The sequence below is a fragment of the Ochotona princeps genome, chromosome 13 (assembly GCF_030435755.1).
Source record: "Ochotona princeps isolate mOchPri1 chromosome 13, mOchPri1.hap1, whole genome shotgun sequence".
Lineage (NCBI taxonomy): Eukaryota > Metazoa > Chordata > Mammalia > Lagomorpha > Ochotonidae > Ochotona > Ochotona princeps.
In genome coordinates this window covers 1,119,331-1,138,226 of record NC_080844.1, presented here as the reverse complement: position 1 = coordinate 1,138,226, position 18,896 = coordinate 1,119,331, and positions in this window count along the sequence as shown.

Genomic DNA, 18,896 nt, shown 5'->3' with positions numbered 1-18,896 from the left:
CCTAAGAAGCAGTGCAGAACGACACAATTCCTTGCGTCTCCACACCCACAAAGACAACATGGAAGAAACTCTTGATTCTAGCTTTGGATCAGCCCAGCCTCAGCCTTTGCATGCATTTGGGTAATGCTCCAGCAAACAGTGTAAAACTTACAAGTAAATAAAGCGTTGATAAAGGATAAGGGAGAAATAAAAGGCTCAGTTTCAAAGCATACAAAACTTCTGCCTGTGTTGCTGGCATCAGAAATTGTTTCCAAGGCATGTCTCAGCAGCTCTACTTTCTATCACGCAATCTCATGCCCAATAAGTGTCAGGTCATGTCTCAGATGCTCTACTTTCTATCAAGCCTCCTGCTTATGTTCTGGGAAAAGCCGCGGATGATGGCTCAGTTCCTTGAACTCATGCCCCAGTGGGTGGCACTGAGAGGAAACTCCTGGCTCCTGGCTTTGTGCTTGCTATTCTCCAGCTGTTTGGGCCAATGGGGATTGAACCAGTAGGTAGAAGATTTCTCTATGTCCGTCTCTTTTCCCTCTCTGTAAAATCTTTCAAACAAAAATAAATCTTTAAAAAAAAAAGTGGTTACAGAAACAATTAAAAAGAATTCCATGGTTGCACAAATCATGGGCCTGGAAATGTAGCCAGAGAGGGAGTTTCAGCTGTCAGTATGGTCTTCCACAAAATCACATGGAGGATGGAGGAGGCCTTGCAAGGACAAACACATTGGTGGAACAAGCAGGTGGTGCACAGTCAGCAGTCACCTGACAAGCTGAGCACCAGGCACCAGCGAAGATGGATGAGACATGCTGGCTTTTTCTACTTGGAAAGACTGCTAAACTCATCTGTTCATTGTACCTAAGAAATTATAGACCTGTGGGGCCCCAGCATGGTAGCCTAGTGGTTATAGGCCTCGCCTTGCATGCACCAGGATGTTATATGTGTGCCAGTTCATGTCCTGGATGCTCTATTTCACAGCCAGCTCCCCGCTTGAGGCATGGGACAGCAGTAGAGGAGAGCCCAAAGCATTGGAATCCTGCACCCCCATGGGAAAACAGGAAGAAGTTCCTGGCTCTGGCTTTGCATTTGCTCAGCTTTGGCCACTGCCACTGCCGCCACTAAAGGACTGAACCAGTGGATGGAAAATCTTTCTCCCCTTGACTCAGTAAATCTGCTTTGATGATAAAAATGAATGTCTTTATAAATCACACAAATAACAGAACTCCATGATCATGTTTGGTGTCTGAGTTTCATTAGATAAAAGTAGGTTAAAACAAAGAAAATAAAGAGAGCTATAACATAAACACCATCAAATGGGTGTGGGTGTTTGATACCACCACCTGGGAGGCCACATTCTGCAGCAGAATCCCTGGGTTTGGGTCCAGTCTCTGGTCTCCATTCCAGCTCCCTGCTGATGTGCATGCTGGGAGGCAGCAGGTGGAGGCTCAAGAGACTGCTCCCTGCCAAACATGGGGAAACGTGTTCTGTGTTCTGATCTTTTGGCTTTGCCCTGGACTGGCCCTGGGCATTTGGGGAGTGAGTCAGTAGACGGAAGATTATTCTCTCTTTGTCTCTCTATGATTTGCAAATAAACAGAAAACATTTCTAAACAATTTCCACCTTGGACCTTGCATGGTAGCCTAAGGTATCACATTGCACACGCCAGGATCCCATATGGGTGCTGGTTCTACTCCTGGCCACCAGGCTTCCCATGCAGCTCACTGATTGTGGCCTGGGAAAGCAATCAAGCATGACCCACAGCCTAGGGACTCTGTACCATGTGAGAGACGTGGAAGAGGATCTGGGATCCTGGCTTTGGTTCGGCTCAGCTCTAGACATTTGTAGCCACTTGGGAAGTGAATTAATGGATAGAAGATCTTCCTCTCTGACTCTCTTTCTGTCTGGTATTTGATTTTTCAATGAAAAATATGAAATTTCTCATCTAAGTATCTCTTTAGGAGAAACATGGAGTGGTCACCCACCTTGTCATTGTTCAACAATAACTACAGCAGGTGCTTTTGTCATGGATGGCAGTGTACACTTTGTTGCCTCCTGATTCTGACATGGCAGAAATTATTTCTACTCATTAGCAGCTAGTTAGTAGTCCACATAAGGTTAACCTTGAAAAACAAAAACTTGGGCCCAGCGACATGGCCTTGCATCTAAAGTCCTCACCTTGAAAGCCCCGGGATCCCATATGGGCGCCGGTTCTAATCCCGGCAGCTCCACTTCCCATCCAGCTCCCTGCTTGTGGCCTGGGAAAGCAGTCAAGGACGGCTCAATGCATTGGGACCCTGCAACCGCGTGGGAGACCCAGAAGAGGTTCCAGGTTCCCGGCTACAGATCGGTTCACATCGGCCCATTGCGGCTCACTTGGGGAGTAAATCATTGGCAGGAAGATCTTCCTCTCTGTCTCTCCTCTTCTGTGTATATCTGGCTGTAATAAAATGAATAAATCTTTAAAAAAAAAAAGAAAAACAAAAACTAGAGTCATAGGGAAACTGCCCCCACACACAATGGAAAATATAAGACTTTTGTCTGAGCCAAACTTTAGTGAGTTTTCAGCTAGGCAGGGAATGCAACACCTCGGTGGTGGTGCTTGTTGGGCATAATTTCACAGACTTGTTTCATTTTGTTTTGTTGTTTTGTTTTTCTCCTCAAGACAAAGTGACAGCATACCTTCCCATGTTTTGTTGTTTTGTTTTTCTCCTCAAGACAAAGTGACAGCATACCTTCCCATATACTGCTCTCCCAAATGAATCCACATCTGGCGCTTGGTTAAGGCCAAAGCCAGGAACTCAACCCAGTCTTCCACATGAGTGGCAGAAACGCAAATACCAGATTGATCCATCACCACTGCCTCCCAAAATTTGCATGAGCAAAATGCACCAGCAAGGTGTGGATGTGGCTATTGAACCAGGAAGCCAGTATGGAAAAATGGGCTTTTTATCTATGAGGCCAAACACTCAGCTTCTACAAACTTTAAAACACCATTGTACATTTGGCTTATTTTCCTAGCAATCACTTTCTGTTAGGTCATGAGACTGTGGAAGGTCAAGTTACTTGCTGAAGCTTTCTGACTTGCAACATTGGAGCCAGAGCATGAAACCAGGATTATGACACCACACCCTATGAGCCATACTCTGGTTCTTCCCAGGTACAAGCTTTACATCCATGCAACTGTCAGTGTGGAGCTGGGTAACTGCTGTATGCATATTTATCACCTCAGAAGTTGTCATTCTCTCTCTCTCTCTTTCTCTCTCTCTCTCTCTATATATATATATTATATATATAAGAAATATATATATATATATAAGAAGAAATATATATATATAAAGAAATATATATAATATATAATATATAATATTCTTTCCCCCCAAGTCCTGCAGGTTCTGCTGATTTAAAAAAAATTAATACTCATTTTCTTTTAGTTGAAAGGCTGATTTAGAGAAAGAAGAAACAGAGAGAAAGATCTTCTGTCCAATGTTTCACTTCCCAAGTGGCCACAATTGCTGGAGCTGAGCCGATCCAACGCCAGGAGAAAAGAGCTTCTTCCAGGTCTCCCATGCAGGTAGGTACAGGATACCAAGGCTTTGGGCAGCCCCCTACTGCTTTTCCAGGCCACAGACAGGAAGCTGGAAGTAGAGCAGCAGGGACATGTACTGGCACCCATATGCAAGGTAAGGAATCAGCCAGTAGGTGTCTCACCAGGTCATTTTAATTTCTAAACTTATTTTTTAAACAATTCATTGTGATTTCCGGAGACAATCCCAACAACAGCATGATATCCATTATATCTCAATTGCAATCTTCTCCTTGTGTTTCTTTTGCATAACAACATTTTGATTGACATTACAATAACTAGGCTTAATATTTTCACTGAATTAGGATATACAGGAAAACCACTACTCATACAATATTTAAATAAAAGAAAATTGACAAAGACGCTCTGCCATGTACTGCTTTCTCCTCAGTAGATCTGCTCCTTTGGACAGAGGAGACCACAGGTGAGATTCCCTAAACCAATCGTCTATCTCTCTACCACTATAACAGCCTTGCACACCGGAAGCTATGCTGATTAAAATCACAACTTCCGATGAGGAATAAAAAGGTAAAGCAATTCCTTTTTTCTCTTTTTCCTCTCATCATTGCAAGACTATCCAGACATGGCAGCTGTTCAGCCCCTTTGCATAGAGACTGTGGTGTGGTGAAACGGGAACAAGGGTTTGACTCATACCTACCTAGTCACAAATAAGCTACAAGACCCTAATCTCTGTTCAACTGGGTACCATGCTAAAGCTGGATTCAATAAAAACAGACTCACAAAACACCTGGCCATGTCTCAACAACAAAGTCGTTCACGTCTCAGTCAAATGCAAGCTTGTCAACACAGCCTTCTGGAACAACCACTATGAAGCAACCGCAACTCTCCTCACTCAGGAACACATGACAAGTTTAATTCTATTCTTTCATCTACTTAACCACCTGCCTACTTTCTGCCTTGCTGGCTGCTACAGACTATACGGATGGAGAGCTTGTCCTTGTTGGCTGTTGTAAAACCAACCAGCTGACTCTAGCTGGAGGCATCCTGGACAGCAGAAACACAGAAACTCAGCACTCACTGCTACATCATCAGGTCTGGAAATTGTTTCATGAATTATGTGTTCCCCACTGTGGGAGTGATGATCTCACAAGCTTGCTGATTTCACTGATTTCACCTGGACCAGGCCCAGTCCCACAATGATCAGGCAGAAAGAGTGGACTCACTGGGTCAGCTGCAAGGGGTCTGCAGAATGCTCACGGAAAATGCACATTATCTGTTAATTCCATCTACCCGTGGATACTCACATACACCACTGCCGTTAATATGAGAGGCATTGCGCTGGTTATGGACATGGAGGTAATTGTAGAGGGGGGAAGAGGGGACAGCCCAGGGGTGTAGCACACTAACACTGAACCTTTAGAGCTGTAACTCTTTATGATCGACTATACTACTACAATAACATGGGAGAAATCAGTGAAGGAAGAGAACTCGGGGAATGGAGAGGAAAGCCCAGAGCCTATGCAAACACACTGCAAAACAACAGTAATAATGATAAAAAAAAATCACAGGAAAAATGAAAACATAACAAGCTGAAATCTTCTGAGAAAGCTTCCAAGAACTCAGGACAAAATCCTGAAGAGCTGAAATGGGAACAAATGAGTGTTGGTACCCAATAAACTAATGGATCACAAGAGTGGCGGTGCAGGTTTGTGTGTGTGTGTGTGTGTGTGTGTGTGTGTGTGTGTGTGTATCTTTCAGCGTAAGCTGTTTATCAATAGTCAGCTAGAAAAACAAGTTGTCCACTGACTGATGCCCTATAAATCACACCCTGTTGCAGACCCTCTTTCCTTATGCCTATGTGACCCTTAGTCTTCAAAAGTACCACTGTGAGTGTCTAGAAAATACAGAGCTCAAAAGCAATAACGTACATGCTTACCTGAAATACCATAGGTGCAAACAGTAAAGCAAGAAGGAGGAAACAGAAAGAATTGAACTGAAGTCAAACAGAATGGAAAAACCACTACAGAAATTCATTCATGTCTAATATTGACTATTGATCAGTGAAACTGAGAGATTAATCTCAAGAGTAAACAAGGAAAAATGAGAAAACACTTGTAAAATTAGATCAGAATCAAAGAAAGGAAATTTCTGACAGCAATACCCAACAATAAATAACTAAAAACAGAGAAAGAAACGAGGGAATCATTATCACTGATGCCATCATGGTTCAACATTTCAAGATGTTAGGCAATAGAGGTAACATAAATGCACCCAAGAAAGACAAATTTGCTAAAGCTCAGTCCAGGGAAAGACAATCTGACCATAACTGTAACTCACAGCAACAGTAGTAAGAAACCAAAACTCCATGAAGACATGTTTAAAACCAGATGGCTTCATTCCTGAAAATTGTCAAATATTTAAAACAACAATAAAACTGGAATCACAAACCATTCCAAGGAAAAACAGGCAGAGAAAAAGCAATGGGATTACAAAGTTGTTATATAAAAGCATCACTTGTGAACATTTGCCAAACTGTCAACACATTCCAAAATATAGAAGCATAAAAAAATGCGTACATCTGGTGAGCACTTCAGAATTACTCCAGGAATGCAAGGATGACATGGGAAAAAATCAATCAGTATTATAAATCATATTAACACAATGAAAATTTATAAACCTACAAATCTCCACAGAGAGCAAAGCTGTCTGAGAAAATTCGAGGCCTTCCACATAGCGAATTAAGTTTTTTCAAAATTTGTTTCAAAACACACACCACAGAACTTCATAATCATGATGAAAACACAAGTCATCTGCGATATTAAAAAAAAATCAACAAGAATGGAAGAAAAATCACACCTTCCCATCAATATTCCCTGAAAAGATCCCTACTCAAGTAATATCATACATAAACGAAATAACTGATTTTTTTCTCCTAGTCCAGGTATACAACAACCATTTCACACTTGATCTTAGCCAAAAGGCTGAGAAGCAATGACAGCAACCATTTCAGTGCTCATTTACTTCTTTCCATTGTTTTGCCAGTTTTCAAGCAGGGAATCTGGAGGTGAAAGAAAGGAAATCAAAAGCAACTATTCTTGGAAAGAGGTAGAATTAACTCCTTTCTCCAACAGCATAACCTCACACACAGCAACAATAAGCTGCAGAGGAAAGGTGAAATACACTAAGTAGAAAGGCAAAGCAAGACCAGTAGAACAAAAAATCTCAACAGGAAATGAGAAGAGACGTCATCACTCACCAAGAAGGATCTCCATCCTGCATCTGGAGATTTGCAGCTTCAGATACTTCTGCAGCCCTGAGTCCCAGGCTCAAGGCAAGGAAATCACCAGCCAGGGCCTACAGCTGGTTGCTGCCCAGTCCACAAACACTGAGAGTTGGGTGACATTCAAGGCTCCAGAGAGGTATAGGAAAGAGGAGATTAGAGCAGTTGGCCAAGCGGCTGCTCTTGGAGAAGCCTCGGCCAGTGCTGCCAGTGTCACATATGGGTGACAGTTCATATGTCAGTTGCTCCACGTTGGATCCAGTTCCTGGACAGAGCAGCAGAGCACGGTCAAATCCCTCGATCCGACAACCACAAGGGAGACCCAGAGAAAGCTTCTGCTTCTTGGCTTCAGAGTGTCTCAGCCGCAACCATTGTGGCCATCTGCAGAGTGGAAGAATTTTAGACCTCTCTCCTCCTCTGTTGATCTGTCTGTCATATAAAACACAATAATGAAAACATAACATGGTTGTTGACATGGTTTTGAGTAACCATGTCAATTCCATAATTTTGCAAACTGCTGTTGATGTTATATTGAGACTCTTAATTGAATGGGATAATATTTTACCAGCTCTAACTTCAGACCAGAAATGGTCTCCCCAAGAAACTGTTCAACCCATCTGGAGAACAAGTAGCTGGACTCTATACTTGGTATACGTTTGCAAGGAAAGAATATTGATTGAATTTGAACTGTAACACTACATCAAGGTGGAGGAAAGCACCAGGGGGGAGGGGAGTTGAGGGGGGGGGGATTCCAAGAGCCTATGAAACTGTCACATAATGTAAAATAATTAATAAAAAAAGAATGATAAATAACAAGATTCATATTTTTGAAAGTAAATTTAAAAATACACACCTCACAGATCTTGTAGATAACAGAATTAAGGTATGTGGCAAAGAATTCATGAACCCAGGGTAGCCACCATGGCACCTCCATCTAATCCTGGGTCCCTTTGGTAATGGCATCCATTAGCAGCAATGGTTTTTAACATAAATGCTCCACTTCTAATTCAGCATTCTGCTATGACCTGGGAAAGTGGTGGAGCATGGCCCAAGTCCCTGAGACCCTGCTAGACCCTTGTGAAACACCTGGGGGAAACTACTGGTGTCCAGGTTCAAATTGGCTGTGATCTGGCCACCGTGTCACTATCACCCTGTCTCTCCTTCTCTCTGTAACATCTGCCTTACAAGGGAAAAGTGAATGAATCTATAAATATCTAATGCAGGAACATAAAGACAACATACTATGAATGTACACAATGAACAACATGGAGAAATGAGATGGGAAATATTACAAGTCTATGATACATGCTGGACAATCACAAAATGGCTACCACAATGTTAATAAAGTTCCAGAAGAGAAAGAAAAATGAATGGAAACATGAACACTACATTTTAGAATTCCTGGCTAAAACTGCCACTATCGGCAAAAACAAAACCTCACACATTCAAAATGCTCAACAAAACCCCAAATCCTGAAGTGAATAACAAGACTGCTCAGATCTCATCGCCATCAAGCATCCTTGACTCAGAACAGGACACACAAGGCATCCCCTGAAAGAACAATGGTCCAAACCACGCCTGCTCGGATGGCATTCATTCATCCTGCACTTGAGGGAGAAAAAAAGCTACCTTGCAGCTCTGAAACAAGAAGGAGGTCTGCAGACACAGAAACCACTGAAATAAAAACTGCAGTGAGATTAAGGAAACCTGTGAAGATACTCTTTCTGCAGGTAAAAAAGTTCATATGAATGGTTTTCACTGTGACGCAGTGAGTGAAGACAATCTGTAATGATGAGATCTTATACTTGTGCTGGTTTCACGGCAGCAACTTCCACTTCTGATCCAGCTTTATACCAGGACCTTGACAGGCAGCAACATATGACCCAAACGTGGGAGCCCCTGCCCACCACAATTTTTGAGATACCTGCAAGAAGCTCCTGCATCTCAGCTTCAGCCTGAATAAGCCCTCTCCATTGTGGCTATCTGCAAGTGATTCAGCAGATGGAAGCGGTGTGCCCATGTGTGCGTGTGTGCATGTTTGTGTGTGTATGTGTGTCTTTATTTCTATACATAAAACTTTCCAATAAATAATCTATTCAAAAAATGCATCCTCCTAGGACAGAAGTCGCAATAATAGCAGATACAATCTTGGAACATGAGAAATGAAGAAAGAAAACAACATGGTAGGCACCTGGTATAAATCACAATCTCCTCAAGGCATGTTGAGTCTGGACATAAAACTGACTTACATTTTCTTTCTGTGCCTAACCTGGCAACATGTGACACTGTGACATCAGCAAGTGGAGCAAAGGGATAAGATTTGTACATTTTGTGAGAATTTGAAGAAATCCTGATTCTAATAAGCCTGGGATAAACTTAAGGAATTCTTCCTGACAGGAGTTAACTAGGAAGCATCCCAAGAAGATGCTGTCAAACTCTCAGTGCATATGCAGTATGGTATACTAAACAATATTTAACTGACATAAAACAACACAGACAGGGTGCAATGCAGAAATGAAAGTAGAACACAGCAAAACCGGAATAGAGTCCAAATCCTAATGCCTCTGACACAGACTGACTCAAGTCACAGACTTTCTTCCTTAGCACCCATTTCCTCGGTCTTTGAACTACTGCCAAGCCTGACTTAAAAGAACTCATTAATTTAAATTAGAGGCATAAACACTTCTTCGCACTAAGCAACACGAACTCAAGTCACAGAATTCAATTTTCACCTCTATAGTAAATATCTCAATGCTAGACCTCAATTGAGCCATCTCTCAAGAAACTCACACCCTGATCATACTAAGCAATCCCCATCCACGCACATGCCCCAGGCTGACATGTACCCAATATTTCAGCCCAACATCCTCAGAACACACTGGCTATCTGAATGCTGACAAAAAGAAACTCATAACCACTGTAGGCCACTCTGAGATGTACACACCTGATGACTCACTGCTCAACTAGGATGTTAATGTGAAATCGTATCTCTATGGAGCCTGAAAATTGAGCTACATCTGTCTTTCTGCTAAAAACATAATACCACCCTAGTGCTCGTGACTGTCTTGCTGTGTATTAGGTGAGTTTCTATCACACAGCCAGATAACAAAATGGTCAGTTTAGATTAAACTGAACATGAAAGAGAACAGTTAGAACACACCATGTAAAACACAGATGTTATTTCAAAACAACACATGCTACAATTAGAGCTCTCCATGAGTCACTTCAAATAGAATGGTGTAGGTAGGTTCAAAAAAAAGACACGGCAAGCAAAGTGTTTTGAAACAACCACCAAGTGAATATATTCATATCAGAAAATGTAGATTGCAAAGCAAATAAAACTGTTAGAAGAAAAGCTGAACTTTACACAACAAAGAAAGGGAAAATTCACCATGAAGAGAAAAACACTGAATACACATTTTCCTGATGACAGATCCCCTACATAAAAGACAGAAAACATATACATACATAGATACACACATATGAGAGAGGGAGAGAGAAACAGAGGGAGGAATCCATACATTCATAGTATTAAAGGTGTCTTTAATCCTTCTCGCCCAACAACCAATAATAACACTAACAGCCTCAAAATTCGCAAAGACACTGAAGACATTCAACCCAGTAACTGGATTTAATTCAACAACAGCACAACACACACTCATTTCAAGTTCCAAAGAACCATTCACCAACACAGACCACTCCCTGGATCAGGAAACCAACTGATCAACTAAAGTGATTTAAAATCACACAAACTATCTTCCATACCTAACTATAATGAAAGCAGAAACTTCAGTAACACCAGGAACTGGGAAAACCTCCCAACACTGGGAATTCACACAATACAGTCCACTTGTGAATTCAAAACTCAATAAAGCCACAATGCCTACATTCATACCTAATACACACCCCTATGATATCAATATACAGTCATAGATACATAACGCTTACACAGACATAAATAATATAATCTATACCTTTAAGATATCAATAAGCATACAGAAATGCACTCATATTCACACACACATATGCACAAATAGCCCCATTCCTTGCCCTGGTTCCCTGCCTGTCCCAATCCACACCCCCGTCCTCTCTTGTCTCTCTCCCTTCCCCACCTCTCTTTCCCACTTCCACATGCCTAATCACATGCTTACCTAAGTATTACAAAATAATATACCTTTGAAAAACATACATGCCCACATTCAAAAACACACACTTAAGTACACATGAGCATGAAAGCTATCTAAGCATATGTAAGCACGTGCATATATACATAAGGACACAGACATACACACAAATTACCCATTCCTTGCCCTAACTTCCTTTCCTCATCCATCTCCACTTAAATCTCCCATCCCTGTCCACATCACTCCCTCATCCCCCATGTCTGCTTGATCTCTAAGCCCTCTCACACACCCACACCCTTCCCCAAATCTAAACACAAGAATACACACAGACCTATATAATCTCATACATGCCTGCATTCATACACATATAACTACATAAATATATATGTGTATATATATACACACATACATACACACACTCATAGACACGCATACATTCACACACACACACAGGAATACTCCAATCCTTGCAATGGCTCCCTTTCCCGACCCCGTTTCCCCTTCTCACTCCTTCCCTATCACCATCTCTACCCTTCTCCTTCCCTCTCTGCCTGTGACCCATGTCCACTCTAACCCTGCACTCCCTCAATGCCCATGCTACCTTCCCCTACCAAAAGGCATGAATACACAAATACGTATGTATCTATATAAACTCATATATCCCAACCTTCATACACAAGTACATAAATATATACCTTTATAATACACACACATATATACACCTACACTCACACTTGTACATATACACTAATACCCCATTCCTTGCCCTGGTTCCTTGCCTTTCCTCACCACGTTTCCCCTTGTCTCTCCCTCCCCACTCACTCTCTCTCCCTATCCCTGCAACATTTCACACACCCTCATCCTTTCCCCTCACCTAAACCCAACAATACACAAACACATATATAACACATAATCTTACATGCCTACATTCATACACAATTTCATAACTATAGTGCTTTATAGGACATACATATACATATATACACTTACATTCAACACACATATATGGGAATACCTGATTCCTTGCCCTGTTTCCCTGCCTTTCCCCAAGCTGTTTCCCCTTGTCTCTCCTTCCTCATCTTCCTTTCTTTCCTCTTCTTCCTCCCTCCTCTCCCTGTTTCCCATGACCCCTCTAGCCATGCGTCCCTTGCCCAGTCGGCCTTCTGGCCCAGGCCTAACTCAGGCTCCTGTAGGCCCAGGCACACCAAGGCCTCCAGCCGCTCCCTCAGAGCGTCCCACACACAGGCACTTCTGGGAGGCCCTGAGCACAGCCCTGGGCTCAGGCCACAGGAACGAGGCCTGGGCTGCACCACCAGGCCAAGCCCAGAAGCACTGGCAGCCTCCCTGGCCCCAAAGACAGCCTCACCTGCTCCTTGATGACCCTGGCCACGCTGCTGCTTCCCAGGTTCAGCCACCTGTGTCCAGAGTGGCTCCTCGCAGCCGGCCCATGTCCATGCCAGCAGACCCGGTGCTCACACCTGCGCAGGCACCACACACTGTGCTGGGACCAACATGGCGCTCATCCGGGTCCCACAGAACAGCGCAGCGCAGGCGCCATCCCCAGTGCATGCCAAGACTGCAGCACACCACCGCCACCCTCTCCCAGTTCCATCTTCTGTCAGGCTGCTTGGCACTTGGCATGCACAGAGGCAGCAGCACTTGGCCCAAGGACTTGGGACTCTGCTGCTGCCCACAGGGGAGACCCCATGGGATTCCAGGCCCCTGACTTTGGCTGGCTTATGGCCAGACGGGGCAGCCATTGGGGGGAGAGAAGCAGGAGATGTGGGAACTCAATCCCAATTCCCAGCCTTCCCAAGTCCTACATCAACATGTACAGACATGCGTACACACACACACACAAAAATAGATATATCTATACCTTTAGAAACACTTGCATACATACATACACACCTAAGCAATGCCTACATGAATAAACACATGCATAAATATATAGGCAAGCACATATACACATAGGAAGTTGCACAGCTCTAACTTCAAATAAATTCTCTATATAATTTGTTGTCATCTGTTTATTTCTTCTTATGGGAAAGAAATTGTTTTTAAATTTATTTATTTGTATTGGAAATTCAGATACAAAGAGACAGAGAAGGTCTTCTATCCATTCATTCACTCCCCAAAAGTCCACAACAGCCAGAGCTATGCTCATCTGAAGACAGGAATCAGGAACTTCTTTTAGGTCTCCCACGAGGTGCAGGGTCCCTGGATTTGGCATCATCCTGGACTCCTTTCCCAGAGCACAAGCAGGGAGTTGGATGGGAAGCAGGGCTGCCATAATTAGAACTGGCACCAATGTGGGATCCTGGAATGTGAAAGGCAAGGACACTAGCCACTAGGCTACAACACTGGGCCTAGAAAGCTATATTTCACAGGGAGATGGAAGATAGAATGATCTTCCCTCTTCTGCTTCACCCTCCAAGTGCCTGCATTGCCTGGAGCTGATCTGATCTGAATCAAGAACCTGATGCTTCTGTTGGGTCTCTCACACAGCTGTGAGGTTCCAAGGCTTTGGGTCATCCTTGACTGCTGTCCCAGACCACCAGCAGGGAGTTTGAAGGGACATCGAGCAGCTGGGACAAGAACTAGCACCCATATGGGATCCAGACACATGCAAGGTAAAAGCTTTAGCCACTAGACTACTGCAGAGTGTCCAAGATAGTCTCAGCTAAATAATCATAATCTCAGTGACAATGTACACCAAACGTTCTTCCTAGGACCCACATGTGATTCCATGTAAGAAAAGCTCTGGGTCGAGACACTACACTGCCTGTACATTTTGTGAACTTTTCCATGTTACACATTCCTACATCACACAAAATCAGCTAGCAGGGACAGAAGAGCTAAGAGTTCAAGTCTGGAAGCCATGAATGCCAGCTCCTTGACTGCTCTGGGCTCCAGTACCTGTCCCCTTAGAATAGAAAGGAACCTAGGACAGGGCGCTTTGTACAGAATCCTTCACTGATCACCAGGGTTGGGGCAGGGTTTTCATCTAGTACAGGGGCTGCGGAGCCTCACCTCTATACTGGGGCTCTTCCATCCCAGATGAGGCCTGGGCAGGGATGGGGTCATCCCTCTTCTCCAGCCATGGCAGGTGCACTTCTCCTGATGAACAGCACTACCCTGGAGAGCACATTCTGAAGCCAGTAAAGACTTGCAAGGAAGGCTCTGTCTGCAAGGGAATGGATCAGGAACTGACTAGGGTACATCTCAAAAAAAAGTGTGGATAAAGTTCTTGCCTTCTACATGCTAGGATTCCGCAAGTGCACTGGTTCTAATCCCCAAGGACCCACGTCACATCCAGCTCCCTGACTGTGGCCCAAAGCTTTGGCACCCTGCACCGATGTGGAAGAACCAGAAGAAGTTCCTGGTTTCAGATCAGCTCAATACTGGCTGTTGCATTCACTCGGGAAGTGAATTGAGGTACTGAAGGTCTTCCTTTGTGTCTCTCCTCCACTCTGTATAGCACACATTGCCATAAAAATAAATAATTGACAAAAAACACAAGGAAAAAAGGAAGAAAACCATGGCTGAGGTTGATAGCAAAGCACATAATCATCTGCCCACAGCACGGAGGTCCTCTATGTGCACCATTTCTAGTCTTGGCTGATCCATTTTAATCCAGCTCCTTGATCACAACTTACAAAAGGAGTGCAGAATGACTCAATTCCTTGGGTCTCCACACCCACAAAGGAGACTTGGAAGAAACTCTTGGCTTCTAGCTTTGGATCAGCCAGCTTCAGCCTTTGCATGCATCTGAGTAATGCACCAGCAAACCAAAGTTATCTCTCTCCGTGTGTAACACTTCCAAGTAAATAAACCTTTTATAAAGGAAAAGGAAAAAGAAAAGGAACAGACTGGCTCAGTTTCAAAACATACTAAACCTCTGCCTGTGGTGCTGGCATCAGAAATTGGTCCAAAGGCATTTCTCAGCTGACTACTTTCTATCAACCAATGTCATCCCCAATAGGTGTCAGGGCATGTCTTAGCTGCTCTACTTTCTATCAAGCATCCTGCTTGTGTTCTGAGAAAAGCCACAGGTGATGGCTCAGTTCCTTGAACCCATGCCCTGGTGGGTGGTACCAAGAGGAAACGCCTGGCTCCTGGCTTTGTGCTTGCTGTTCTCCACCTGTTTGGGTCAATTGGGATTGAACCAGTAGGTAGATTTCTCCATGCCTGTTTCTTTTCCCTCTCTGTAAATTCTTTCAAATAAAAATAAATCTTAAAAAAAAACAGCAGTTACAAAAAAAATTAAAAAGAATTCCATGCTTGCACAAATCATGGGCATGAGAGTGTAGCCAGAGAGGGAGCTTCAGTTGTCAATGACATCTCCCACAAAATCAGGTGAGGATGGAGGAGGCCTTGCAAGGACAAAGCACATCAGAAAAGGCAGGTGATGCACAGTCAGCAGTCACCTGACAAGCTGAGCACCAGGCACCAGCCAAGATGGGTGAGATATGCTGGCTTTTTCTACTTGGAAAGACTGCTAAACTCATCTGTTCATTGTACCTAACAAATTATAGACCTGTGGGGCCCAGCATGGTAGCCTAGTGGTTATAGGCCTCACCTTGCATGCACCAGGATGTCATATGTGTGCCAGTTCATGTCCTGGATGCTCCATTTCACAGCCAGCTCCCCGCTTGAGGACTGGGAAAGAAGTAGAGGAGAGCCCAAAGCATTGGAACCGTGCACCCCCATGGGGAAACAGGAAGATGTCCCTGGCTCCTGGCTCCTGGCTTTGCATCTGCTCAGCTTTGGCCACTGCCAAATAACAGAATTAGATGATCATGTTTGGTGTCTGAGCTTCATTAGATAAAAATAGATTAAAACAAAGAAAATAAGAGAGCTATAACATAAACACCATCACAGAGGGTGTGAGTGTTTGAAACCACCACCTGGGAGGCCACATTCTGCAGCAGAATCCCTGGGTTTGGGTCCAGTCTCTGGTCTCCATTCCGGCTCCCTGCTGATGTGCACACTGGGAGGCAGCAGGTGGAGGCTCAAGAGACTGCTCCCTGCCAAACATGGGGAAACGTGTTCTGGGTTCTGAGCTTCTGGCTTTGCCCTGGACTGGCCCTGGGCATTTTGGGCATTTGGGGAGTGAGTCAGTAGATGGAAGATTAGTCTCTGTCTCTTTGTCTCTCTCTGGTTTGCTAATAAGCAGAAAACATTTCTAAACAATTTCCACCTTGGACCTTGCATGGTAGCCTAAGGGCTAAAGTCCTCACATTGCACACGCCAGGATCCCATATGGGTGCTGGTTCTACTCCTGGCCACCAGGCTTCCCATGCAGCTCACTGATTGTGGCCTGGGAAAGCAATCAAGGATGACCCACAGCCTTGGGACCCTGTACCATGTGAGAGACCTGGAAGAGGATCGGGATCCTGGCTTTGGTTCGGCTCAGCTCTAGACATTTCTAACCACTTGGGGAGTGAATCAATGGGTGGAAGATCTTCTTCTCTGACTCTCTTTCTGTCTGGTACTTGAATTTTCAATAAAAATATGAAATTTCTCATCTAAGTATCTCTTTAGGAGAAACATGGAGTGGTCACCCACCTTGTCATTGCTCAACAGTAACTACAGCAGGTAGTTTTTTTTCATGGATGGCAGTGAATGCTTTGCTGCCTCCTGATTCTGACACGGCTGAAATGACTTCTACTCATCAGCAGCTAGTTAGTAGTCCAAACCAGGCTAACTTTGAACAACTAAAACAGGAGTCGTAGTGCAACTGCCCACACACAATGGAAAATATAAGACTTTTGTCTGAGCCAAACCTTAGTGAGTTTTCAGCTAGGTACAGAATGCAACACCTCGGTGGTGGTGCTTGTTGGGCGTAATTTACAGACTTGTTTCATTTTGTTTTGTTGTTTTTTTCTTACCTCAAGACAAACAGGCAGCATACCTTCACATGTATTGCTCTCCCAAATGAATCCACATCTGTCGCTTGGTCAAGGCCAAAGCCAGGAACTCAGCCCAAGTCTCCCATATGAGTGGCAGTAACCCAAATACCAGGTTGATCCATCACCACTGCCTCCCAAAATTTGCATGAGCAAAATGCACCAGTCAGGAGTAGATGTCGCTAATGAACCAAGAATACTGAATGGAAATGGCCTTTTTATCTATGAGGCCAAACACACAGCGCCTACAAACTTTAAAGCACCATTGTGCATTTGGTTTATTTTCCTAGCAATCACTTTCTGTTAGGTCATGAGACTGCGGAAGGTCAAGTTACTTGCTGAAGCTTTCTGACTTGCAAACATTGGAGCCAGAGCATGAAACCAGGATTATGACACCACACTCTATGAGCCGTACTCTGGTTCCTCCCAGGTACAAGCTTTACATCCATGCAACTGTCAGTGTGAAGCTGGGTAACTGCTTTATGCATTTTTATCACCTCAGATGTTGTCATTCTCTCTCTGTCTCTCTCTCTCTCTCTGTCTCTCTCTCTCTCTATTTCTTCTTTCCCAGCAAGTCCTGCATGTTCTGCTGATTTAAAAAAATTAATATTCATTTTCTTTTAGTTGAAAGACTGATTTAGAGAAAGAAGACACAGAGAGAAAGATTTTCTGTCCAATGGTTCACTTCCCAAGTGGCCACAATTGCTGGAGCTGAGCCGATCCAATGCCAGGAGAAAAGAGCTTCTTCCAGGTCTCCCATGCAGGTAGGTACAGGATTCCAATGTTCTGGGCAGCCCCCTACTGCTTTTCCAGGCAACAGACTGGAAGCTGGAAGAAAGGTAGAGCAGCAGGGACATGTACTGCCACCCATATGCAAGGTGAAGAATTAGCCACCTGGTGTCACACCAAGCCATTTTAATTTCTAAAGTTAATTTTTTTTTTTTTTTTTTTTGCATAGAACACAGGGCTTTCATTTATTTGGGGAAAGCATACATTCATCTTTTCATTCTAAAGGATAGTATTCTTTTTACAACATCCTTAATTGAAATGTAACTTGCAGTGGAAATTATTAAAAACTCAAACATGAAACACTCTTTAGCTTTAGTTGTATCAATTAAAAGAAATGAGAATTTTAGTTATTTCTGAAATTACCAGTGAACAAAATCAGACTTCGGTAAAGTATAAGTAAAAACGCTCATGATTGAATTGAGATAGCCCTGTGGACTTCCAGGAAGGACAAGCCTAAGACCTTGTAAGACCCCAAATTCTTGATGTCAGAAATGTTTTTATAAGTGTGTCTGAAATCTGGACAATAGCTTAAAATCAAGGAAATGACCTTTAGCATTGTTGACACTGTAGACATATGATGGAGCATGATAATTTTTGTTAAGAAGAAGAGAGCATTTACAAAACTTGATCAAAGACTTGAACATGTTTTTGTTTTTACTAACATTTGATGTTATGTTTTGAATGTTATATGTTGTGTATAAACTAAAATTGAAGTATAGGTGAGGTGGTCACAGAAGGTGGCTGGGAACCCGCATTTACTTTTAACATATTGGTTACTCATTACTATGTCAATTAATTCCATAATGATGTAAATTTTTGCTGATGGTATGTTGGAGCTTTCAATTGACTGGGATGATACTCTGCTGGCTCTGTCATCAGACCAGAGAGGGTATACCTAAGAAACCGTTGAACTTGACGGGACAATAAGATGCTGGACTCTATGTTTGGTATACGCTTGCAATGGGGAAATCTCAACTGAACTTGAGCTGTGGTTATGCAATAAGGTGGAGGAATCCACCATGGTGGGAGGGTTTGGGGAGGGGTGGGGAGAACCCAAGTATCTATGTAACTGTGTCACATAATACAATGTAATTACTGAAGTTAAATAATAAATAATTAAAAAAAAAATACAGAATAATCATCATCATAATAAATACAAAGAGGCAGCACAATGCACAAAGCAGGAAGATTTGTGACAGTCATTTGCTGTCTCCAATCTATGACAACTCTACACACATAAAACCTTTCTAATAATC